The following is a 26,342-nucleotide window of genomic DNA, read 5'->3' on the forward strand; positions in this document are numbered from 1 at the left end:
GACACAAGTTGGCCTTTGGTATAGGCAATTGCATCGACCACTATCTGTACAAGCTAACCCTTGGTACAGGCACTTGCCTCGACCATCATTGAGACATGCATGCCTCGATCTACATCAATAAAATTTGGAACAGGTATGGGCACATGCCTCGACCACCATCAGCATAAGCCAACCTTTATGGGCACTTGTCTCGACCACCATCGACAGATACCATGCCTAGATCAACATCGGTAGAATATGGCCCTTGGTACCATCTACACCCAGTCGTACTCATAATTATGTCAGGTCTCCAAGGTGAACAGCCTCCAGTTGATAGAACAATGTTGGCAAGGGAAGTCAATAAAATGGATCTATAACTTCAAGAAAAGGAGTGGCTCTAAGTGCTGGGCTCAAAGGTCCCCGTCTCGAACCTGATCCTCGATACTCGCTTGAAGGTCTGACTGTGTGCCTTGCTCCTAGGCCTGGCTCAATTCTATCAAACCTGAACACCCTGACTTAGCTTCTAGAGTCCTGATCACTGCTTGCACCACTGTCTTGGTATAGTTCCCTTAACTTGCGCCTTGAGTAGGCCTCAATGCCTGGTCCACAGGGCTGTCAGACCCTGTCCTGCTAAAACCCCAGGGCCAGTCCCAGATTGCTTGCTGACCATTACACATGCCTTGCCTTAACCACCATCGAGACATGTTGGCCTTTGGTCTTGGCAAATGCCTTAACCACCATCAGCAGATGCTAGACCTTTATGCCACTAGTTCCTTTGAACACCATTGGTAGATGCTAGGTTGCGAGCCAAATGCTTGCACCTAGGCATGGGTGTTTGAAACTTGCCTTGAACTACATCACCACACACTAGCCCTTAGTGCAAGTTATTGCCTCGAACACCGTCGATAGCGTTTGGCCCTTGGCTGGTGTAGCCAATCACATCCAACACCATTAACAATAGATGTTGGCCTATTGTTGCCCCAAGATATTACCTCAGACACCTCCCTAAAGGGAGCTGGCCCTTCAGTGCTCGATGTTGCCTCAAGCACCTCCTTGGTGGGTGCCTACTGTTTGATCCCTCGAACATCTCTTTGGTCCTTGGCTGGTGTGGCTAATCGCATCCACCACCATCGACAGCAGATGCTGGCCTGTTGTTGCCAAGGGATGTTACGCTAAACACCATTGAAATGTTGCTATGTCAAAATTGTTTGGCCCTTGGTTGATGTGGCCAATTACATCCAACACCATTGACAGTAAATGCTGGCCCGTTGTTGCCCTAGGATGTTACCTCGGACACCTCCCTATGGGTGCCTGGTGGTTGATCCCCCAAACACCTCTTTGGTCCTTGGCTGGTGTGGCCAATTGCATCTGCCACCATTAGTGATAGATGTTGGCCTATTGTTACCTCGGTATGTTACCTCAGACACCATCAAGATGCTAGGCCATCGATAGGTTTTGGCCCTTAGCTGGTGTGGCCAATCTCATATAACACCATTGGTGGCAGATGCTGGCTTGTTGTTGCCTCAAGATGATGCCTTAGACACTTTCTTGCTGGATGTGCCCAATGTTACCAGAGTGCCTCTTTGGTGGGTGGCTGGCATTTGGTCCCTCGAACACCTTTTTGGTACTTGGTTGGGGCAACCAATCATATCCACCACCATCGATGGTAGATGCTGACTCATTGTTGCCCTGAGATGTTGCCTCAAACACCTCTTTGGCAGATGCTGGCCCCTCGGTGTATGATGTTGCCTCGAGCTCCTCCTTGGTGGTTATCGAGTGCTCGATCCCTTGAACACCTTTTTTGTCCTTAGCTAGAGCACCCAATCATGTCCACCACCATCGACGACAAATGCTGGCCTATTATTACCCCGAGATGTTGCCTTGGACACCATTGGGATGCTAGCCCATCGACAGTGTCTAGCTCTTGGTTGGTGTGGCCAATCACGTCCAACATCATCAATGGTAGATACTAGCCCATTGTTCCCCCAGGATGTTACCTCAGATACCTTCCAGGTGGGTGCTAGCCCCTCAGTGCCCTGATATTACCTCAAGCTCCTCCTTAGTAGGTGCTTAGTGCTTGATCCTTTAAACACCTCTTTGGTCCTTGGCTGGTGTGGCCAATCGCATCTACCACCATTGGCGGTAGATGCTGGCCCATTGTGGCTTCAGGATGATACCTCAGACACCATCAAGATGCTGGCCCATCGACAGTATCTGGCCCTTGGTTGGTGCGACCAATCATGTCCAACGTTATCGATAGCAGATGCTGGCTTGTTGTTGCCTTAGGAAGTTGGCTCAAACACCTCCATAGTAGGTGTTGTCCCCTAGGTGCCTGATGTTGCCTCGAGCTCCTCTTAGTGTGTGCTTGGTGCTTGATCCCCCGAACACCTCTTTGGTCTTTGGTTGGTGCAACTAAACATGTCTACCACGATTAATGGTAGATGTTGGCCTGTTGTTGCCTTGGGATGTTGCTTCAAACACTATCAGGATACTAGCTCATCGATAGTGTCTAGTCTTTAGTTGGTGTAACCAATCGTATCCAACACCATCAATGACAGATGCTGGCCCATTGTTGCCTAAAGATGTTGCCTCGAACACCTCTTTGGTGGATGTTAGCCCTTTCAATGCCTGATGTTGCCTCGAGCTCCTTCTTTGTGGGTAACTGGCATTTGATCCCTTGAACACCTCTTTAGTCATTGGATGGTGCAGCCAATCGCGTCCACCACCGTCGACGATAGGTGTTGGCCTATTGTTACCCCAGAATATTGCTTTGAACACCATTAGGATGCTAGCCCATCGACAGCGTCTGCCCATTGTTGGTGCAACCAATCACATCCAATACCATCGATAGTAGATGCTAGCCCGTTGTTGCCCTAAGAAGTTATGCCAGACACCTTTTTCATGGGTGCTAGCCTTTCAGTGCCCGATGTTACCTTGAGCTCCTCATACAATGGTCTCCTATGCCTTCATTTGAAGTTTCATGGCAAGATGACTCGTTTTCTATTTTTCACAATTTTTGAAATTTTTTGTAGTTCAAAATTTTTTAAAATTTTTGTAAAAAGATTTCTGCCCCCAAAATTTGTAGACTTGATCATTGTATTTTTGGTGGCATGCATAAAAAAATTCAACTGAAAAATCAAAGTGTAGAAGATTTTTTGGCCATTTGAAAAAAGTGTCCCCATTTCAGACACTTGAATGGCTACTAGCAGCAAACCTGTAAAAGCTTAAATTTCTTTAAAGAGGTGTGAGTTCTTGAGGTTGTATGGAAGATAGGGGGCCAATATAAGGGCCAAGTACCAACACACCCCTCGGCCTCCTACCCCCAATCGCTGGAACCCCTATGCCACCGGTCAGGTTCTATGACGACGCTTTGGTGATGCTCTAGTGATAGAGTCTCGAGCAAGAAAATGTGACACCAACACATGCTTGAGCCCAGCATGTGCACCATGGCTAAAAATTGAACTATGTCCAAGGCCTCGACCATTAACGGCACATGTTGGTGAATAGTATGGGCACATGCATCTACCATCATCAGCATAAGCTAGCCTTTGGTACTAGAAATTACCTCGACCACTATTGGCACAAGTTGGCCCTTGGTACAGGCACTTACCTCGACCACCATTGGCACATGCATGCCTCGACCTACATTGGCACAAACTGGAACTGGTGTGGGCACTTACCTCGACCAGCATCAGCATAAGCTGGCCCTTAGTACAGGCACTTACCTTGACCACCATCGGCATGTGCCATGCCTCAAACAGCATTGAAAGAAAATGGCCCTTAGTGTTGTCAATGCTCAGTTGTACTCATAATCACATTAGTCTCCAAGATGAATAGCCTCTTGTCAATGGAGCAATGTAGGTAAGGGAAGTTCGTAAAAAAGATTCATAACTTCTGGAAAAGGATTGGCTTTGAGGGTTGGGCACGAGGGTCTTAGTCCTAAACTTGATCATTAATGCTCGCCCCTAGGTTTGACTATGTGCCCTGCACCTGGGCCTAGCTCAATTTTGTCAAACTTGAACATCATGCCTGAGCCTCTAAAGTCCTGATCATAGTCTACACCACTATTGCGGTCTAGCTCCCTCATCCTACACTTTGAGTAGGCCTTAAAGCCTGGTCCCTTGGGCTGTCAGACCCTGTCCCGCTGGAACCCTAGGGCCAGTCCTAGCTTGCTTGCTAACTGTGACACATGCCCTTGCCTTGACCACCATCGGGACATGTTGGCCTTTGGTTTCGGCACATGCCTCGACCACCATCAGTACATGTTGATCCTTTATGTGGGTAGTTCCCTCAAACACCATTAGCACGTGCTGGGTCACGCACCAACTGCCTGCACCTGGGCCCAAGTGTTCGGCACTTGCCTTGAGTTTCGTCGCCATATGCCAGCCCCTGATGCAGGTTGTTGCCTTAAACACAATTGACAGCATTTGGCCCTTGACTAGTGCAGCCAATTGAGTCTAACACCATCAGCGGTAGATGCTGGCCCATTATTGCCTTAGGATGTTACATCGGACACCTCCCTGACGGGTGCTAGCCCCTCAATGCATGATGTTGCCTCGAGCTCCTCCTTGGTGGGTGTTTGGCACTTGATCCATCATGCAACCAATCATATCCACCATCATCAACAACAGATGCTGGCTTGTTATTGCCCCGAGATGTTGCCTCAGACACCATCAAGATGTTGGCCCATCAATAACATCTGGCCTTTGACTGGTGTGGCCAAATCATGACCAACACCATTGATGACAGATGCTAACCCATTGTTGCCCCGAGATGTTGCCTCGCACACCTCCTTAGTGGGTGCTAGCCCCTAGGTGCCTGATGTTGCCTCGTGCTCCTCATTAGTGGGAACTTAAAGCTTGATCCCCAAAACACCTCTTTGGTCCTTGGTTGGTGTGGTCTATCACATCCTTCACCATCAGTGGTAGATGCTAGCCCGTTGTTGCCCCAGGATGTTACCTCAAACACCATCAGGATGTTAGCCCGTCGATAGCATCTGACCCTTGGCTAGTGCAACCAATCACGTCCAACACCATCGATGGCAGATGCTGGCCAATTGCTGCTCGAAGATGTTACCTCAGACACCTCTTTGACAGATGCTGGCCCTTCAGGGCCAGATGTTGCCTCAATACCTAGCGCTTGATCCCCTGAACACCTCTTTGGTCCTTGGTTGGTGTGGCCAATCACATCCACCACCACCAGCGGTAGATGCTAGCCCATTGTTGCCCTAAGATGTTGCCTTAGACACCTTTTTGGTAGGTGCTACCCTCGCTTTGCTCAATGTTGCCTTAAGCTCCTCCGTAGCGGGTACCTGGTGCTTGATCCCTCGAACACCACTTTGGTCCTTGGCTGGTGCGACCAATTATATCTACCACCATCAATGCTAGATGCTGGCCCTTTTTACCTAGGGATGTTACCTTGGACACCATCAAAATGCTAGCCCATCAACAGCCTTTAGCCTTTGGCTAGTGTAGCCAATCACATCTAACACCATCGATGACAGATGCTGGCCCTTTGTTGCCTACGAATGTTGCCTCGGACACCTCCTCAATAGGTGCAGGCCTCTCGATGCTTAATGTTGCTTCGACCTCTTCCTTGGTGGAAGCCTAACACTTAATCCCCCAAACATCTCTTTGGTCCTTGGCCGGTGCAACCAATCGCATCCACAACTATCGATGGTAGATGCTGGCCCATTGTTACACTAGATGTTACCTCAAACACCAACGAGATGTTAGCCTATTGATAGCGTCTAGCCCTTGGTTGGTGATGCCAATCACATCCAACACCATCAGTGGTAGATGTTGGCTAATTATTGCCTCGAAATGTTACCTCAGACACTTTCCAAGTGCGTGTTGGCCTCTCAGTGCCCAATATTGCCTCGAGCTTCTCCTTGGCCGATGCCTAACGTTGGATCCCCCAAACACCTCTTTCATCCTTGGCTAGTGTGACCAATCACATCCACCACCATTAGTGGCAAATGCTGGCTCTTTGTTGCCCCAAGATGTTACCTCAGACACCATCGAGATGTTGGCCCATCAATAGCATCTAGCCCTTGGCTATGTGGCCAATCACATCCAACACCATCAATTGAAGATGCTAGCCCATTGTTGCCTTAGAATGTTGCCTCGAGCTTTTCCTTTGAGGGTGCTTGGTGCTTGATCCCCCAAACACCTATTTGGTCCTTGGCTGGTGTGACCAATTACGTTTGCCATAATTAACAGTAGATGCTGGCCTATTGTTGCCCTGAGATGTTACCTCAGACACCATCAGGATGCTATCCCGTCGACAACATCTGGCCCTTGGCTAGTTCAGCCAATCGTATCCAACACCATCGATGGTAGATGTTGGCCTGTTGTTGTATTGAGATGTTGCCCCGGACACCTCTCTGGCGGGTGCTGGCCCTTCAGTGCCTAGGATAGATTTTTGGTAGATGCTAGTGTCATGGGTTCCACTCTCAAACTAAACATCGTGTGGCCTTAGACTGAGAATGAACTTTTTATGCCTAAGTAAACCTGTGAAACAAAGCATGTAGGCACTAAACCAACTAGATAGGCAGAATGTGCAAGCTAAAGATTAACCAGGCCCACCTTTGTATACTACAGACCTTGGAGGCATTCTATATGGTTTTGGTTTAGCCCTACTCCCTGGGAATGCCTGGTGTGATGCGGGCATGTTGTAGCTTGGTCTCGGTGCTGTGGATAGGCCTGACTTGGGGGCTAGCGGTTTGGATGCTTCTACCATGACTATTGCTAGAACCCATGCCTCTATGTTTGGTGCTCAAGCCTTGGCCACTGGTGCGAGGGCCTCAGCTCTTGGTGCACACACCTAGGGTGTGACATTGGCACTTGGTGTAGGTTGATGCCTCGAACGCCCTTAGGTCTGTCCTATGCCTACACCTCAATCATCAGTGCTTGCACTTGGGTCTGACTATGTTCTCGTGCATCGTTCCTCAGCACCTACACCTAGGCTTGGTACACTTCAATCGAACTTGAACACCATGTCTGAGCCTTTGGAGTCTTGATCACTGCCCGCACAACTTTCTTGATCTAGCTCTCTCGACCTACACCTCTAGTAGGCCTCGAGGCTTGGTACCCTGGGCTGTCAAACCCTATCCTACTAGAACCTAAGCTAGTCCTAGCTTGCTAGCTAATCGTGACAGAAGCCTTTACCTCAACCATCATTAGGACATGTTGGCTTTTGGTCTCGGTACATGCCTCGACCACCATCGGCACATGCCTCGACCACCATCGGTACATGCTGGCCCTTTGTGTAGACAGTTCCCTTGAACACCATTGACAAATGCTGGGACATGCACCAAGCACTTGCAACCAGGCTCGGGTCACGCACCATGATCGTGCAGTAGGTGGGTTCAGACACATCCTTATATTTCTGCCATGCCAAAGCCATTTTTATGGCCTGTGAATTCATATGAGTGCTCCCCAGTGCCCGTACACCACGCGCAGGTGTCTTAAGCTTGGGCTGAGCACCATGCATGTCATGATCGAATTATGGGTGGGTTTAGTTACATCTTCATATTTCTACCATGCTAATGCCATTTTTACAGCTTCTAAATTCATACAATGGTCCCCTAAGCCTTTTTGTGAAGTTTCATGGCAAGAATACTGATTTTCTATTTTTCATGATTTTTGAAATTATTTGTGGTTTGGGATTTTTTTAAAAATTTTTTAGAAAGAGTTTTGGCTCCAAATTTGGTAGACCTGATCCATGTATTTTAGTTGGCATCCACAAAAACATTCAACTAAAAAATCAAAGTGTAGAAGATTTTGTGGCTATTTGAAAAAAGTGTCCCCATTTCAGACACTTAAATAGCTACTAGTAGCTAACCTGTAAAAGCTCAAATACTCCTTAAGAGGGTGTGAGTTCTCAAGGTTGTATGCAAGACAAAAGGCCAATATAAGGGTCAAGTACTAGTACCCATCGTACATCATGTGCACACACCCCTAGCCCCCTACCATAATCGTTAGAAGCCTCATGTTATCGATCAGGTTCTCTGGTGATGCTTCGATGATGGTGCCTCAGGCAAAAAAATACGACACCAACACATGCTCAAGTCCAGCATCTGCATCGTGGCCCAAAATTGAACTTTGGCCAAGGTCATGACCATCATTGGCACATGCTGGCATATGGTGTGGAAACATGCATTGACCATCATCGGCACAAGCTGAACCATGGTATTGGACTTACCTCGACCACCATCGGCATAAGCATGCCTTGATCTACATCGACACAATTTAGAGCTGATGCAGGCATAAGCTTCGACCATTATCGACACATGCCATGCCTCGATCAGCATCTACAGAAGATGGTAATTGGTGTCATCCATGCCTAGTCATACTCATAACCATAACAAGTCTCCAAGGTGAACAACCTCTGGTCAATGGAATAATGTAGGCAAGGGAAGTTCGCAAAATCGATCTATAACCTTAGGAAAAGGATTGGCTTTGAGGCCTAGGCATAGGGGTCCCAGTCCTAAACCTGGTCATCGATGCCCACCCTTAGATCTGATTTATTGCTTGCACTTGGGCTTGGCTTAATTCTGTTGAACCTAAATATCGTGCCTAAGCCTTTGGAGTCTTGATCACTACTCGTAGCACTGTTTTGGTCTAGTTCATTCGACTTGTACCTTGAGTAGGCCTCAAGGCTTGGTCTTTTGGCTATCAGACCCTATCTTGTTAAAACCCTAGGGCCAACCCCAACTTGCTTGCTGACCGTGACACATGCCTTGCCTCGACCATCATCGAGACATATTAGCCCTTGGTCTCGACACATGCCTCGACCACCATTGGTACATGCTGGCCATTTATGTGGGTAGTTCTCTCAAACACCATTGACACATGTTGGGTCGCATACCAAGCACCTCCACTTAGGCCTGGGTGTTCGACACGTGCCTCGAACTTCATCACCACATGTTGGCCCTCGGTTCGGGTATTTCATCAAATGTTGTCAATAGTGTCTGGCTCTTGGTTGGTGCAGCCAATCGCATTAAACACCATTAGCGATAGAGGCTAGCCCATTGTTGCCCTAGGATGTTGCCTCGGACACATTTGAACACCTCTTTGGTCCTTGGCTAGTGTGGCCAATCATATCCACCACCATCAACGGTAAATGTTGGCCCATTGTTACCCTCGGATGTTACCTCAGGCACCACCAAGATGCTGGCCCATCAATAGCATCTGGCCCTTGGTGGGTGCAGCCAATCGTGTCCAACACCATTGGTAACAGATGCTAGCCTGTTGTTACCCTAGGATGTGACCTGGCACACCTCACTGGCCCTTCAGTGCCCGATGTTGCCTTAAGCTCCTCCTTGGTGAGTGCCTGGCATTTCATCCCTCAAACGCCACTTTGGTCCTTGGTTGGTGCGGCCAATCGTATCCACCATCATCAACAGCAAATGTTGGCCCATTGTTGCCACTAGATGTTGCCTTAGACACCATCAGGATGCTAGTCGTTGATAGCATCTAGCCTTTAGTTGGTGCGACCAATTGCATCTAACACCATCGGTAGCAGATTCTGGCTTGTTATTGCCTCAGGATGTTACCTTAGACACCTCACTGGCATGTGCTGGCCCCTCGATGCTCGATGTTGCCTCGAGCTCCTCCTTGGTGGGTGCCTTGCACTTGATCCCTTGAACACCTTTTTGTCCTTGACTAGTGCTGCCAATCATGTCCACCACCATCGATGATAGATGCTAGTCTATTGATAGCATTTGGCCTTTAGCTGGTGCAGCCAATCGCATCCACGCCATCGGTGGCAGATGTTGGCTTGTTGTTACCCTAAGTGTTGCCTCAAACACCACTCTGCTGGGTGCTAGCCCCTAGGTGACTGATGTTGCCTTGAGCTTTTTCTTGGCCAGTGCCTAGTGCTTGATCCCTTAAACACCTCTTTAGTCCTTGGCTGGTGTGGCCAATTGCGTCTAACACCATTGATGATAGATTTGGCCCATTGTTGCCTTGAAATGTTACCTCAGACACCATCAAGATGCTAGCTATCGACAGCATCTGGACCTTGGCTGGGGTGACCAATCGTATCCAACACCATCGATGAAAGATGCTAGCCTGTTGTTTCCCAGAGATGTTGCCTCAGACACCTCTTTGGTGAGTGCTAGCCCCTTAATGCCCCATTATTGCCTTAAGCTCCTTCTTGGTTGGTGCCTAACACTTGATCCCCCAACACCTCTTTTGTCCTTTAATGGTGAGGCCAATCATGTCCACCACCATAGATGATAGATGTTTGCTCGTTTTTACCTCAGGATGTTACCCTCGACAACATCAAGATGCTGGCCAATCGATAGCATTTGGCCCTTAGTTGGTGCAGCCAACCATGTCCAATACCATCGGTAGCAAATGCTAGCCTGTTGTTGCTATGAGATGTTGCCTTGAACACCTCCCTGGTGGGTGCTAGACCTCTCAGCGCTTGATGTTACCTTGAGCTCCACCTTGGCGGGTGCCTAGCACTTGATCCCCCAAACACCTTTTTGGCCCTTTTCTGGTGCAACCAATCGCATCCACCACCATTGGTGGTAGATGCTAGCCCATTGTTGCCCTAAGATATTACCTCAAACACCATCAGGATGCTGACACATTGACTGCATCTGGCCTTTGGCTGGTGCAGCCAATCACATCCAACAACATCGATGACAAATGCTGGCCCGTTGTTACCTTAGGATGTTGTCTTAGCACCTCCCTAGCAGGTGTTGGCCCTTCAATGCCTGATGCTACCTCGAGCACCTCCTAGGTAGGTGTTTGGTGTTTGATCCCCCAAACACATCTTTGGTCCTTGGCTAGTGCTACCAATTGCATCCACCACCATCAATGGTAGATGCTGGCCAGTTGTTACCCTCAGATGTTATCTTAGACACCATTGGCAAGCTGGCTCATCGATAATGTCTGGCCCTTGGCTGGTGTAGCCAATCTTATCCAACACCATCGATGGCAAATACTAGCCCGTTGTTGCCTCGGGATGTTGCTCAGACACCTTCTTAGTGGGTGTTAGCCCCTCAGTGTCCTAAACAACTATTTGGTAGATACTAGTGTCATAGGCTCTATTTTCAAACCAAACACTGTGCGGTCTTAGACTAGGAATGAACTCCATATGCCTATGTTAGCCTTTGAAACAAGTGTGCGAACACTAAACCAACTAGAGAGGTAGAATGCGCAAGCTAAGGATAGATCCCGGAGGCTTACTATATGGTTTTGGTTTGGCCCCACTCCTTGGGAATGTTGGGGTGTGATGTAGGCATGTTGTGGGCCTAGTCTCGATGCTATGATAGGCCTAACTTAGAGGTGGGTGATTTGGATGTTTTTACCATAACTATTGTTGGAACCCCCACCTCTGTGTTTGGTGCTTGAGCATTGGTCATTAGAGTGCAGGCCTCAGCTCTTAGTGCACACATCCAAGGCATGACATTGGCACTTGGTACGAGTTCTTACCTCGAACACCTTTGGGTCTAACCTGGGCCTCCCCCTTGATTGTCAGTGCTTGTACCAAGGTCTGACTTTGTGCATGCATACCACTCACCAGTACCTATACCTAGGCCTGGTTCAATTTTGTTAAACCAGAACACCATGCTAGAGCCTCTGGAGTCTTGATCACTGCCCGTACCACTGCCCTGGTCTAGTTCCCTTGACTTGCACCTTAAGTAGGCCTCAATGCCTGGCACCTTGGGCTGTCAGACCCTGTCTCACTATAACCCTTGTGCCAGTCTCAGCTTGCTTACTGACCGTCACACATGCCCTTGCCTCAACCACCATCAAGACATGTTGGCCCTTGGTCTTGACACATGCCTCGACCACCATCAACATATACTGGCCCTTTATGCGAGCAATTCCCTTAATCACCATCGACACATGCTGGGTCATGCACTAAATGCCTGTACCAGGGCTCAGGCCATGCACCATGTGTGCCATGATCGAGCAGTAGGTGGGTTCGAACACATCCTTATATTTTTGTTATGCCAAAGCCATTTTTATGGCTTGTGAATTCATATGAGTGCTCCTCAGTGCCTATGCAACAGTGTGGCTGTCCAAAGCCCAAGCTGAGCACCATGTGCACCATGATTGGATGATGAGTGGGTTTAGGCACATCTTCATATTTCTACCATGCCAATGCCATTTTTATGGCTTGTAAATTCATACAATAGTCCCCTGAGCCTTCATGTGAAGTTTCATGGCAAGATGACTCGTTTTCTATTTTTCATGATTTTAAAAATTTTTTACGGTTCGAGAACTTTTAAAATTTTTTTAGGACTTCTCACGCCAAATTTGGTAGACTTGATCCTTTTTTTTTTGTTGGCATGCATAAAAAAATTCAGCTAAAAAATCAAAGTGTAAAAACTTTTGTGGCCATTTGAAAAAAGTGTCTCCATTTCAAACACTTGAACAGCTACTGGCAGTAAACCTGTAAAAGCTCAAATGCTTTTTAAGTGTGAGTTCTCAAGGTTGCATGCGGGATAGGGGGTGATATAAGGGCCGAGTACTAGCACCCATCACACATCATGTGTGCACACCCCCCGCCTCCTACCCCTAATCATTGGAACCCCCATGCCGCTGGTTAGGTTCTCCGATGATGCTCTAGTGATGCTCTGGCGATGGTGCACCAGGCAAAAAAATTTGACACAAACACATGCTTGCACCCAACATGTGCACCGCGATCCAAAATCAAACTTTGGTCAAGGCCTCGACCATCAACAGGACATGCTGGCGTGTGGTGCGAGCACATGCATCGACCATCATCTGTATAAGTTGGCACTTAGTATGGGCACTTGCCTCGACCACCATCGGCACAAGCTGACCCTTGGTATAGGAACTTGCCTTGACCACTATCGGCATGTGCGATGCCTTGATCAGCATCATACAAGATAGCTCTTGGTGCCATCCACACCTAGTTGTACTCTTAACTACATTAGGTCTCCAAGTTGAATAGCCTTTGGTTGATGGAACAATGTAGGCAAGGGAAGCAAGCAAAATGGATCTGTAACCTTCGAAAAAGGATTGGTTCTGAGAGCAGGGAATGGGGGTCCCAATCTCGAATATGATCATCAGTGCCTACACCTACGTCTGATTGTGAGCCCTAAACTTGGCCCTAGCTTAATTTTGCAAAACCTGAACACCGCGCCTGAGCTTTTGAAGTCTTGATCACTGCTCGCACCTCAGCCCTGGTCTAGTTCCCTCTACTTGCACCTTGAGTAGGCCTCAAGGCCTAGTCCTCTGGGCTATTGGACCCTATCCTGCTAGAACACTAGGGCCAGTCCTAGCTTGCTTGCTGATTGTGACACATGCCCTTGCCTCGACCACCATCGAGACATGTTGGCCCTTGGTCTTGGCACAAGCCTTGACCACCACTAATACAAGTTGGGCCATACACCCAGTGCCCACATTTGGGCCAGAATGTTCAACATTTACCTCGAACTATAACGCCACACGCTGGCCCGTAATGCAGGTAGTTGCCTCTAACACCATTGATAGCATCTGGCCCTTGGCTGGTGAGGCCAATCACATCCAACACCATCGATGGTAGATGCTGGCCCATTGTTGCCCCAGGATGTTGCCTTGGACACCTCCCAGACGGGTGTTAGCCCCTCATTGCCCAATGTTGCCTTGAACTCCTCTTTAGCAAGTGCCTGGCACTTGATCTCGAGAACACTTTTTTAGGCCCTGGTTGGTGCAGTCAATCGCATCCACCACCATCGACTACAGATACTAGCCCATTGCTGCCCCAATATGTTGCCTTGAACACCATTGAAATGCTGGCCTATCAATAGCTTTTGGCATTTAGTTGGTGCAGTCAATCGCATCCAACACCATCGATGATAGATGCTGGCCCATTTTTACCCAGGATGTTCCCTCAAACACCTCCTTAGCAGATGCTGGCCCTTCAATGCCTAATGTTACCTTAAGCTCCTCCTTAGCGAGTGCCTAATGCTTGATCCCCTAAGCACCTCTTTTGTCCTTAGCTAGTGTGACCCATTGTTTCCACCACCATCGGTGGTAGATGCTGGCTCATTGTTGCCCCAGGATGTTACCTTGAACATTGTCGAGATGCTGGACCGTCGACAGCATTGGGCCTTTAGCTAGTGTAGCCAATCATATCCAACACCATTGATGATAGATATTGGCCTGTTGTTGCCTCCAGATATTGCCTCGAGCACTTTCCAGGTGGGTGTTGGCCCATCGGTGCTCAATGTTGCCTTTAACTATTCTTTGGTGGGTGCTTGGCGCTTAATCCTCAAACACCTATTTGGTCATTGGTTGGTGTGGCCAATCATGTCCAACACCATCGTCAGCAAATGCTAGCCTACTGTTGACTAGAGATGTTGCCTCGAACACCATTGGGATGCTGGCCCATCGATAGTGTCTGGCCCTTGGCATGCAACCAACTGCATCCAACACCATTGTCAGTAGATTTTGGCTCATTGTTGCCCCAGAATGTTGTCTGGGACACCTTTCTGGTAGATGCTGGCCCTTTAGTGCTTAATGTTGCCTCGAGCTCCTCTTTGGCAGGTGCCTAGCACTTGATCCCCCAAAGACCTATTTGGTCCTTGGGTGGCGTGACCAATCGCATCCACCACCATTAGTGCCAGATGCTGGCTCATTGTTGCCCGGAGATGTTGCCTCAAACATCATCGGGATGGTAGCCTGTTGATAGCATCTAGCTATTGGATGGCATGACCAATCACATCCAACACCATTAAAGGGCAAATGCTGGCCTATTGTTGCCCCGAGATGTTGCCTTGGACACCTCACTAGTAGCAGCTGGCCCCTCTTTGGCGGGTGCCCAGTGCTTGATTCCCTAAAACCTCTTTGGTCCTTGGTCAGTGCAGCCAATCGCATCCACCACTATTGTTGGTAGATGCTGGCCCTTTGTTGCCCTAAGATGTTGCCTTAAACATCATTAGGATGCTAGCCCATCGACAGCATTTGTCCCTTAGGGGGTGCGGCTAATTGTGTCCAACATCATCGATGATAGATGTTGACTTGTTATTGCCCTAGATGTTGCCTCAAACATCTCCCTAGTGGGTGCTAGCCCCTCAATGCCTAATGTTGCCTAGAGCTCCTCCCTGGTGGGTGCCTAGTGCTTGATCACCCGAACACTTCTTTTGTCCTTAGCTACTATGGCCAATCATATCCATCAACATTAGTAGCAAATGCTGACCCATTATTACCCCTACATGTTACCTTGGACACCATCGTGATGCTAGCCCATCGGCAGCATCTGGGCCATGGCTAGTGTAGCCAATCATATCCAACACCATAGACCATAGATGCTGGCCCGTTGTTGCCCTAGGATGTTGCCTCGAACACCTCTCGGCAGGTGCTGGTCCCTCGGTGCCCCTTTTTGGTCCTCAGCTAGTGTGACCAATCATGTACACCACCAATGACAGTAGATGCTGGCCAATTGTTACCCTTGGAAGTTGACTTAGACACCATCGAGATGATGGCCCGTTGATAGCGTCTGGCCCTTGGTTGTTGTAGCCAATAACATCTAATACCATCGACCATAGATGCAGGCCCATTGTTGCCTCAAACACCTCCCTGGTGGGTGTTGGCCCCTTGGTGCCCCGATGTTGCCTCAAACTCCTCCTTGGTGAGTGCTGGTGCTTCATCCCTTAAACAACTCTTTGGTTCTTGGTTGGTGTAGCCAGTCACATCCACCACTATTGGTGATAGATGCTAGCCTGTTTGCCTTAAGATGTTGCCTCAGAAACATTAGGATGCCAGTGTCACGGACCTAAGGAAGAGTCCTGAATCCTATATTAAACATAATAAGATGGTCACTGGGTATAAAAAGGTTTTTTTGTAAGATAAAACCATGAGGCCAGTGGGGCCAGAGCAAACAATACCTTACAAGGGTGTAAACCTTGGCAGTTAGGCTGATCTGGGATGTCGGATGAATGGATGCCTAGGTCACAGAGCCACTTGGGTCAGAGCTTAAGTCTCGACCCATGACAAGTGGTATCAGAGCCAGCCCTAAACTGTTTGATCTATGCTAAACGCGTCAAGGGAGGTAAGTAGGGTGGCCAGTCTCTGTGTCAAGGGCGTCACAAAGTTAGGTAGGGGAGAATGTCACAGACCTAAGAAAGAGTCTTGAATCCCACAGTAAACATAATAAGAGGGTCACTGGGATATAAAAGGGTTCACACCACCTGTTCCTTGTAAGGCACCTTTTGTAGGACAAAATCGTGAGGCCAGGGGGGCCAGAGCAGACAATACCTCACAATTGTGTGAACCGTAGCAGTTAGGCTAATCTAAGATGTCGGATGAGTGGATGCTCGGGTCCCAGAGCCATGTGGGTTCAGAGCTTAAGTCTCGACCTATGACATCTGCCTGTCGACAACGTCTAGCCTTTGGCTAGTGCAGACAATCACGTCCAACACCATTGGTAGTAGATGTTGGCCCGTTGTTCCCCCAGGATGTTGCCTCGGACAATTTTCTAGCAAGTGTTAGCCCGTCGGTGCCTAATGTTGCCTCTTGCTCCTCTTTCGTGGGCGCCTGGTGTCTGATCCCCTAAACACCTCTCTGGTTCTTGGTTGATGCGACAATCACATCCACTACCATTGGTGGTAGATGCTAGTCCATTATTGCCTTAGGATGTTACCTCAGACACTTTCAGGATGTTGGCCTGTCGATAGTGTCTTGCCCTTGGCTAGTTCGACCAATCACGCCCAACACCATCGGTGGCAGATGTTGGCCTGTTGTTGACCTGAGATGTTGCCTCAGACACTTCCTTGGCAGGTGCTGCCCCTCGGTGCCTGATGTTGCCTTGAGCTCCTCCTTGATTGGTGCCTATCTTGATCCATCGAGCACCTCTTTGGTCATTGACTGGTGCAGCAAATTCCACCATCAACAGCAGATGCTAGTCTGTTGTTGCCCTAAGTTGTTACCTCGGACACTATTAGGATGCTAGGTCATCAACAACATTTGGCCCGTGCAGCTAATAGCATCCAACACCAACGACAATAGATGCTAGACTGTTGCTAGCCTACGATGTTGCCTTGAACACCTAATTGGCGGATGCTGGCCCCTCGGTGCCCGATGGTGCCTCGAGTGTCTATCACTTGATCCCCCAAACACCACTTTGGTCCTTGGCTGGTGCGGCCAACAGCGTCCAACACCCTTGGCAGCAAATGCTAGCCCATTGTTGCTCTGGATGTTACCTCAGACACTATCGGAATGCTGGGTCATCGATAACATCTGGCCCTTGGCTGGTCCAACCAATCATGTCCAACATCATCAATGGCAAATGTTGCACCATTATTGCCTCAAACACCTCTTTGGAGGGTGCTGGCCCCTAAGAGCTTGACGTTACCTTGAGCACTTTCTTAGTAGGTGCCTGGTGCTTGATGTTGCCTCGAACACCATCAGGATGCTAGCCCGTTGATAGCATCTAGCCCTTGGCTGGTGTGGCCAATCGCATCCAACACCATCGACGGTAGAAGCTGGCTTACTGTTCCTCTAGGATATTACCTCAAACACCATCAAGATGTTGGCCCATTGACTGCATTTGGCCCCTAGTTAGTGTAGCCAATCACATCGAACACCATCGATAGCAAATGCTGGCCCATTGTTGCCGTGGGATGTTACCTTAAACACCACCCTAACGTGTGCTGGCCCATCAATGCTCCATGTTATTTCATGCTCCTTCTTGGCGAGTGCTTTGTGTTTGATCCCCTGAACACCTTTTTGGTCCTTGACTAATACAACAATCGTGTCCACCAACATCAATGGCAGATGCTGGCCCATTGTTACCCTAGGATGTTACCTCAAACACCCTTAGGATGGTAGCCCAGCGACAGCATCTAGCCTTTGGCTGGTGTAGCCAATTACGTCTAACACCATTGGTGGTAGATGTTGGCCTGTCATTGCCTTAGGATGTTGTGTCAAACACTTCCCCAGTGGGTGCTTGCCCCTCAGTGCTTGATGTTCCCTTGAGCTACTCCTTAGTGGGTGTCTTGTGCTTGATCCCTCAACACCTCTTTGCTTTTTGGTTGGTACAACCAATCGCATCCACCATCATCGATGGTAGATGCTGGCCCATTGTTACCTCGGGATGTTACCTCGAACACTATCAAGATGCTGGCCTATCAATAGCATTTAGCCCTTGGCTGGAGTGGCCAATTACGTCCAACACCATTGATGATAGATGCTAGCCTATTGTTGCCTCAAGATATTGCCCCAAACACCTCCCTAGCGAGTGTTGGCCACTCGACGCCTGATGTTGCCTCGAGCTCCTCCTTGACAGGTGCCCAGTGCTTAATCCCTTGAACACCTCTTTAGTCCTTTACTAGTGCAGCCAATCGTGTCCTTCACCATCGGTGTTGTTGGCCTGGGATGTTGCCTCGGACACCATTGGGATGCTGGCATATCAATAGTATTTGGCCCTTAGCTGGTGCGACCAATCGTGCCCAACACATCGGTAGTAGATGCTGGCTCATTATTGCCCTTGGATGTTACTATGGACACCTCACTGGTAGGTGTCGACCCTTGATACCCTGATGTTGCCTTGAGCTCCTCCTTGGCAGATGCCTGGCGCTTGATCCCCTGAACACCTCTTTGGTCCTTGACTGGTACAACCAATCATGAACACCACCATTAGCAGTAGATGCTAGCCTGTTGTTACCTCGAGATGTTACTTAGGACACCAATGGGATGCTAGCCCATTGATAGCATCTGGCCATTGGCTAGTGTGACCAATCACATCCAACACTGTCAGTGACAGATGCTAGTACATTGTTACCTTGGGATGTTACCTCAGATACCTCTTTGATGGGTGTTGGCCGCTCAGTGCTCGATGTTGCCTCAAGCTCCTCCTTGGCAGACACCTAAAGCTTGATGCCTTGAACACCTCTTTGGTCCTTAGCTAGTGTGGCCAATTGTGTCCACCACCATTAGTGCCAGATGCTAGCCTATTGCTATATTGAGATGTTACCTCAGACACCATCGGGATGCTGGCCTATCGATAATGACTAGCCTTTGGTTGGTGTCACCAATCACATCTAACACCATCAACGGTAGATGCTGGCCCATTGTTGCCCAAAATGTTACCTCAGACACCTCATTGGCGGGTATTGACCCCATGCAAAATGTTAACTTGAGCTCCTCCTTGGCAGGCCTCTGGTGGTTGATCCCCCTAACACCTCTTTGGTTTTTAGTTGGTGCAACAAGTCAAGTCCACCACCATCGATGACTGATGTTGGCCCATTGTTGCCATGGGATATTGCTTCAGACACCATCGAGATGTTGGTCTATCGACAACATCTAGACCTTGGCTGGTGTGACCTATCATGACAAAAACCAATAATGACAAATGTTGGCTCGTGGATGCCTCGAGATGTTGCCTCAAACACCTCCCCAAAACATGCTGACCCCTCAGTGCCCGATTTTGCTCCTCCTCAATGGGTGCCTGGTGCTTGATCCCCTGAACACCTCTTTGGTCCTTGGCTAGTGTGGCCAATCACATCAACCACCATCGATGGTAGATGTTGTTACCCCTAGATGTTGGCTTAGACACCATCGGGGATGCTGGCCCATTGACAGCATCTGGCCTTTGATTGGTGCAACCAATCATGTCCAACACCATTAATGGTAGATGTTGGCCCGTTGTTGCTTGGGGATGTTCCCTCAGACACCTCTCGAGCGAGTCCTAGCCCCTTAGTGCCTCGATGTTGGCTCGAGCTCTTCCTTGGTGGGTGCCTGGTGCTTGATCCCTTAAATACCTCTTTGGTTTTTGACAGGTGCAGCCAATTGCATTCACCACCATCATCGGTAGATACTGGCCCGTTGTTGCCCCAAAATGTTACCTTAAACACTAGTGTGATGCTCGCCTGTCAATAGCATCTGGCCATTTGCTAGTGTTGTTAATCAAGTTGAACATCATCGACAATAGATGCAGTTCTATTGTTGCCCTAAGATTTTGCCTCGGATAATACCCTAGCAGGTGCTGGCCCCTTAATGCCCGATGTTGCCTCGAGCTCTTCCTTGGTGGGTGCCCGACGCTTGATCCCTCGAACACCTCTTTGGTTCTTGGCTAGTGTGGCCAATTGCATCCATAACCATCAACGACAGATGCTAGCCCATTGTTACCTCGAACACCGTCAGGATATGGGCTCGTAGGCTGCGTTTCGCCCTTGGCTAGTAAGGCAATTGCATCTAACACTATCAATGGCAGATGCTAGCTCGTTGTTACCCTGAGATGTTACCTCAGACACCATTAGGATGTTGGCCTGTCGACTGCTTTTGTCTTTTGGCTGGTGTGGCCAATCATGTCCAACACCATTGGCAGTAAATGCTGGCCTATTATTACCCCAAGATTTTACGTTGGATACCTCATTGATGAGAGCTAGCCTCTCGGTGCCCAATGTTACCTCTTGTTCCTCCCTGACGGATGCATGGTGCTTGATCCCTTAGATACCTATTTGATCCTTGGCTAGTGTGGTAATTACATCCACACCATCGGTGGCAGATGCTGGCCCATTCTTGCCTTCATGTATTACCCCAGACATCTTTCTAACGGGTGTTAGTGGCTAGGTGCCCGATGTTGCCTTGAGCTCCTCCTTGGCAGGTGCCTAGCGCTTGATTCCCCAAACACCTCTTTGGTCTTTGGTTGGTGCAGCCAATTGCATCCACCACCATTGACGGTAGATGCTAGCCCATTGTTACCCCGAGATGTTGCCTCGTACACCATCGTGATGTTGGCCCATCGATAGCTTTTTACCCTTGGCTGGCCCATCATGTCCAACACCATCGGTGGTAGATGCTAGCCTATTGTTGCCCCAAGATGTTGCCTCAAACACCTTTCTAGTAGGTGGTGGCCCCTTGGTGCTGATGTTGCCTCAATCTTCTTCTTGGTAGGTGCCTAACACTCGATCCCCCAAACACTTCTTTGGTCATTGGCTAACATGGCCAATCGCACCCACCATCATCGATGGCAGATGGTGGCCCGTTGTTACCCCGGGTTGTTGCCTCAAACACCATAGAAATGCTAGCTTGTCGATAGCGTCTGACCCTTTTCTAGTGTAACTAATCATCTCCAACACCATCGATGATAGATGCTAGCCCGTTGTTGCCCTAGGATGTTACCTTGGACACCTACCTGACCAGTGCTAGCCCCTCGATGTGTGATATTATGTCAAGCTTCTCCTTGGCAGATGCTTGGCACTTGATCCCCTAAACACCTCTTTGGCCTTTGGCTAGTGCGACCAATCATGTCTACCACCATCGATAGTAGATGATGGCCTGTTATTGCCTTGGGATATTACTTCGGACACTATTGGGATGCTGATCCGTTGATAATGTTTGGCACTTTACTGGTGCAATCGATCATGTCCAACACCATTGATGGTAGATACTAGCCTGTTGTTACCTTAGGATGTTGCCTCGGACACTTCCCTAGCAGTTGCTAGCACTTAGTGCCCAATGTTGCCTTGAGCTCCTCCTTGGTAGGTGCTTCGCACTTGATCCCTCGAACACCTGTTTGGTGCTTTATTGGTGTGGCAAATTGTGTCCACCACCATTAACGATAAATGCTGGCCCATTGTTGCCTCAGGATGTTTCCTCAGACAGTATCAAAATGCTAGCCCGTCGATAGTGTTTGGCCCTTTGTTGGGGTAGCCAATCACGTCCAACACCATTAGTGATAGAAGCTAGCCTATTGTTACCCTGGGATGTTACCTCGAACACCTCTCTATTCGGTGTTAGCCCCTCGATGCTTAATGTTGGCTTGAGCTCCTCCTTGGCGGTTGCCTGGCGCCTGATCCCCTAAACACTTGTTTAATCCTTGGTTGGTGTGGTGAATCACATCCACCACCATCAATGGTAGATGCTGGTCAATTGTTACCCCAGATGTTGCCTCTGACACCATCAAAATGCTAGCCGATCGACAACATTTGGCCCTTAGCTAGTGTAACTAATCACATTCAACATGATCGATAGCAGTTGCTGGCCTATTATTGTCATAGTACGTTGCCTTAGACACTTCCCTTGTGAGTGCTAGCCCCTCGATGCCTGGGGTTGCCATTAGCTTTTGGTTCGCAGATGCCTAGCACTTGATCCCTTAAACACCTATTTAGTCCATGGCTGGTGCGACCTATCACATCTAACACCATTGACAGTAAATGCTGGCCAGTTATTGTCTCGAGATGTTACCTCGGACACCTCTTTGGTGGGTGCTAGTCCCTCAGTGCTTGATGTTGCCTCTAGCTTCTCCTTGATGGGTACCTAGTGCTTGATCCCTCTAACCCCTCTTTGGTCCTTAGTTGGTAAGGCCAATTGCGTCCACCACCGTTGGCAGTAGATGCTGGCCTAATGTTGCCTTAGGACGTTGCCTTAGGATGTTTCCTTGTACACCATCGAGATTCTGGCCCATCGATAGCATCTGGCCCTTGGCTGGTATGGCCAATTGCATCTAACACAATCAGTGGTAGTTGCTGGGCTATTGTTGCCCCGAGATGTTGATTGAGACAACTACCTAGTAGGTGCTCACCCCTTAATGCTGCTATGTTGCCTTGAGCTCCTCTTTGGATGGCACCTAATGTTTGATCCCACAAACACCTCATTGGTCTTTTGTTGGTGTGGCCAATTGCTTCCACTACCATCGATGGTAGATGCTAGCCCTTTATTGCCCCAAGATGTTACCTCGAACATCATCGGGATGCTAGCCCATTGATAGCATCTAGCCTTTGGTTGGTGTGACCAATCATGTCCAACACCATCGACAGTAGATGCTGGCCCATTGTTACCTCGAGATGTTGCACGAATACCTCCCTGACGATTGTTTGCACTTCAATGCTCGAAGTTACCATGAGCTCCTTTGTGGTGGGTGTCTAGCACTTAATCCTTCGAACACCTCTTTGGTCCTTGCCTGGTGCAGCTAATCGTGTCCACCACCATCGATGGTAGATGCTAGCCCATTGTTGCCTTGGGATGTTGCCTTAGACACCATCGAGATGTTGGCCTATCGATAGCGTCTGGCCTTTTGTAGATGCCACCAATCACGTCCAACACCATCGATGATAGATACTGACCCGTTATTACCTTGAGATGTTGTCTCAGACACTTCCTTGAAAGATGCTATTCCCTCAGTGCCCTAGACACTTTTTTAGTAGATGTTGGTGTCATGGCCCCCTACCCCCAATCATAAAAAATGCCACCAGTTAGGTTCTCTGATGATGCTCCGACAATGGTGCCTTGAGAAAAAAAATGCAGCATCGGTACATGCACGACCCCAGCATGTGCACTGTGGCCCAAAATTGAACTTCAGCCAAGGCCTCGACCATCAACAGCATAAGCTGGCGTATGGTGTAGGCACATGCATCGACCATCATCGGCACAAGCTAGCCTTTGGTATGGGTAATTACCTCGACCACCATCGATATAAGTTGGCCTTTGGTATAAGCACCTACTTCGACCACCATCGGTACATGCATGCCTCAATCTACATCGACACAATCTAAAATTGGTGTGGGCATATACCTTGACCACCATCGAAATAAGCTAGCCATTGGTATGGGCACTTGCCTTAATGACCATCGACATGTGCCATGCCTCAATCAGCATTGATAGAAGATGGCCCATGGTGCTATCTATGCTTGGTTATACTAATAATTGCATCAGGTCTCCAAGGTGAACAACCTCCAGCAGATGGAACAATATAGGTGAGGGAAGTTAGCAAAATGGATCTATAACCTCAAAAAAAGGATTGGCTCTAAGAGCTGGGTAGGGTCCCAGTCTCGAACGTGATCATCGATGCCCACACCTAGGCTTGGCTCAATTCTACTGAACCTAAATACCATGCCTGAGCCTTTAGAGTCTTGATCACTGTCTGCAATGCTATCCCAATCTAGTTCACTCAACTTGCAGCTCAAGTTGGCCTCAAGGCTTGGTCCCTTGGGCTGTTGGACCCTATCCTGCTAGAACCTTAAGGCCAGTCCCATCTTGCTTGTTGACCATAACACATGCCCTTGCCTTGACCACCATCAGGACATGTTGGCCCTTAGTCTCAACACATACCTCGACCACCATTGGCACATGCCTTGACCACCATCGGTACATGCCTCGACCACCATCGACACATGCTGGCCTTTTATATGGGCAGTACCCTCAAACACCATTGGCACATGTTGGGTAGTGTACCAAACACTCGTACCTAGGCTTGGGTATTCGCCACTTGCCTCAAACTTCACCACCACACGTTGGCCCCTAGTGGGTTATTGTATCAAATGCTACCGATAGCGTTCAGCCCTTGGTTGGTATGGCCAATCATGTCTAATACCATCAGTGGTAGATACTAGCCAGTTGTTGCCCTAGGATGTAGCCTCAGACACCTTCCTGGCAAGTGTTGGCCCCTCGATGCCTAATGTTGCTTCGAGCTCCTCCTTGGTGGGTGCCTGGTGCTTGATACCCTGAACACTTCTTTAGTCATTGGCTGGTGTGGCCAATTGTGTCCACCATCATCGGTGGCAAATGTTGGCCCGTTGTTGCCCTAGGATGTTACCTCAAGACCATTAGGATGCTAGCCCATCGACAGTGTCTGGCGCTTAGCTGGTGTGCCCAATCGGGATCGACACCATTGGCGGTAGATGTTGGCCCATTGTTGCCTTGAGATTTTACCTCATATGCCCCCTAAAAGTTGCTGGCCCCTTTGTGCCCAATGTTGCCTTAAGTTCCTCCTTCATGAGTGCCTGGCACTTGATCCCCCAAGCACCTCTTTGGTCCTTGGCTTCTATGGCCTATTGCGTCTGCCACAACTGAAGGCATATTTGGCCCGTTGTTGCCTCGAGATGTTACCACAGACACCATCGAGATGTTGGCTCGTTGACAGTGTCTGGCCTAGTTGGTCTAGCCAATCACATCCAACACTATTGGGGCAAATGTTGGCTCGTTATTGCCCTGAGATGTTACTGTCCCTAGTGAGTGCTGGCCCTTTGGTGCCCGATATTGCCTCGAACACCTCCTTTGTGGGTGCCTGGTGCTTGATCCCTCGAACACCTCTTTTGCCTTTAGCTAGTGTGGCCAATCGCGTCCACCACCATCGATGGCAGATGCTAGCCCGTCATTACCTCAGGATGTTGCCTCATATGCTATCGAGATGCTAACCCATCGATAGTATCTGGCCTTTAGCTAGTGTGACCAATTGCATCCAACACCATCGGCAGTAGATGCTGGCTCGTTGTTGCCCCAGAATATTACCTAGAACACCTCCCTAACGGGTGCTGGCCCCTTAGTGCCCGATGTTGCCTCGAGCTCCTCCTTGGTAGGTGCTTGGTGCTTGATCCCTCAAGCACCTCTTTGGACCTCGGTTGGTACTACCAATCACGTCCACAACCATCGACAATGGATGCTGGCCCGTTGTTGCCCCAGAATGTTACCTCAGACACCATCGAGATGTTAGACATCGACAGCATCTGGCCCTTGGCTAGTGTGCCAAATCACATCCAACACCATTGATGGTAGATGCTGGCCCGTAGTTGGCCCAGGATGTTACCTCGAACACCTCTCTAGTGAATGCTGGCCCCTCGGTGCTTGTTGTTGCCTTGAGCTCTTCCTTGGCAGGTGCCTAGCGCTTGATCCCCTGAACACCTTTTTGGCCCTTGATTGCTGTGACCAATTGCATCCACCACCATTTGTGGCAGATGCTGGCCCATTGTTGACCCAGGATGTTACCTTAGATAGCATCGAGATGTTGGCCCGTTAATAGCATCTGCCCTTGGTTGGTATGTCTAATCATGTCCAACACCATCGGCTGCAGATGTTGGCCTGTTGTTGCCTTGAGATGTTGCCCAAGCACCTCCTTGATGTGTGCTGGCCTTTCTATGCCTGATGTTGCCTCCAGCTCTTCCTTAATGGGAGCCTAGCACTTGATCCCTGAACACCTCTTTGGTCTTTGGCTAGTGTAGCCAATCACATCCACCACCATCAATGGTAGTTGATGGCCCATTGTTGCCCCAAGATGTTGCCTTGAACACCATCAAAATGTTGTCCTATCGATAGCATCTAACCCTTGGCTGGTGCAGCCAATCGCATCCAACACCATTGATTATAGATGCTAGCCCATTGTTGCCATGGGATGTTGCTTCAGACACCTCCCTAGTAGGTGCTGGCCCCTTAATGCCTGATGTTGCCTCAAGCTCTTTCTTCGTGGATGCCTGGTGCTAGATCCCCCATCACCTCTTTAGTCATTGGCTACTATAGCTAATCGCGTCCACCACCATTAGTGGTAGAAGCTAGCCCGTTGTTGTCATAGGATGTTGCGTCAGACACTTATGGGATGCTGGCCCATTGATAGTGTCTGGCCCTTAGCTGGTGCAGTCAATCACAGCTAACATCATCAACGGGAGATGCTGGCCCATT

The sequence above is a fragment of the Durio zibethinus genome, chromosome 23 (genome assembly GCF_047325235.1).
Source record: "Durio zibethinus cultivar Kanyao isolate XHJ-2024 chromosome 23, ASM4732523v1, whole genome shotgun sequence".
NCBI classification, from domain to species: Eukaryota; Viridiplantae; Streptophyta; class Magnoliopsida; order Malvales; family Malvaceae; genus Durio; species Durio zibethinus.